General features: G+C 36.3%; 1 protein-coding gene across 1 annotated transcript in view; it reads left to right on the plus strand.

The window, feature by feature from the left end:
• LOC106879930 (ubiquitin carboxyl-terminal hydrolase 19) overlaps nt 1–1,489 on the plus strand; it is a 163,422-nt gene that overhangs the window by 33,030 nt on the left and 128,903 nt on the right. The window lies entirely within an intron of this gene.

The raw sequence follows: 1,489 nt of genomic DNA on the forward strand, positions 1-1,489 counted from the left end.
CAAATCCACTCACAAGGGTTTGGTCAACCCGAGGCTAGGGTAGAAGGTACCACACAGTGGGACTGAACCCGGAATCATGTGGTTGGGAACTAAGCTTCTTGCCACACAGCCATGCCTAATTTAGGAAGAAAATAAAGAGTGGCTGTTTAACTGTAGGTTTGTCTATATTATCCTTATGTTATCGGCACAGTTCATTTCAGAATCACGTGGTTTGTGGTTCAGTCCCACTACATGGTTAGGGCTGACCAGTGCCTTGGGAATGAAATTTGGTGGACAGAAACCATAAGAAAGCCTGTCATCTTGTTAATATCTACTTTTCTATGCTCTTGTGGATTGGACAGAGTTTATTGAAGCAGATTTTCTATGACTGGATGTATGTGTGTGTGTATGTATATTTTTTCCATGATGTGAAACGTTGGGATATACCAGCAAATGGTTCTTACATCATTTTGCATGTAGTCATAGGAGGCAATTTGGTTTGCATCTGGCCTCATTTCCAGTACACAGTATTGACAAGTTACAAAGATGACAAAACAGTAAAGTCTATCACTCCTGTAACAGGATCTAATGCAAGTAATCTTCTAGGTGTTTAAACACCAAGCAAATTGATGAGAATATATTCTCACAGCCTGCCCACTAACTAACAAAACACATACATTGTGCATGTGTGTCCAGTATATATATATATATATATATATATATATATATATATCCAACCCAAGCCAGCAAGGAAAATGGATATTAAATGGTGATGATGATAGTTGTGTGTATGTTTGTGTATATCTATCTATCTATCTATCTATCTATCTATCTATCTATCTATCTATCTATCTATCTATCTATGTTTATATGTATGTTTATATATATATATATATATATATATATACATACATACACACTCACACAAGCTTCCATACAGTTTCCATCTACCAGATGCATTTACAAGGCCTGAAGCTATAGTAAAAGACACTTGCCAAGGTACCATGCAGTGGGACTGATCCCAAAACCAGGTGCTTGCAAAGTGAGCTTCTCAATCACACAACCATGCTAACGCATAAAATATTTGTTTCAAATTTTGGCACAAAGCCAGCAAGTTCAGGGAAGTGGGTAAGTTGATAACATTGACCCCCCCCCCCAATGTTTAACTAGTTCTTACTTTATCAACCTTGAAAAGATTAAAGGCAAAGCTAACCTCAACTGAATTTGAACTGAGAACATAAAGACAGACGAAATGTCATTAAGCATTTTGCCCAGTGTGCTAATGTTTCTGTCAGCTTGCCACCTTCTAACACATAGAATATTAAAATATCTTTATTATCTGTAAAGGTGAGGTTAACAGAGCCAACAATTCTAATTGTTCTATATTTAAGAGATGAGGAATTATTTACATTATTTACATTATTTACATTTGACGGATATTTGTCCTCATCTTGTTTGTTGTTAAAACAACCAACAGAAGAGAATATGACCAAAAACTGCGTGTACTCCA

The sequence above is a fragment of the Octopus bimaculoides genome, chromosome 29 (assembly GCF_001194135.2).
Source record: "Octopus bimaculoides isolate UCB-OBI-ISO-001 chromosome 29, ASM119413v2, whole genome shotgun sequence".
Taxonomy (NCBI): domain Eukaryota; kingdom Metazoa; phylum Mollusca; class Cephalopoda; order Octopoda; family Octopodidae; genus Octopus; species Octopus bimaculoides.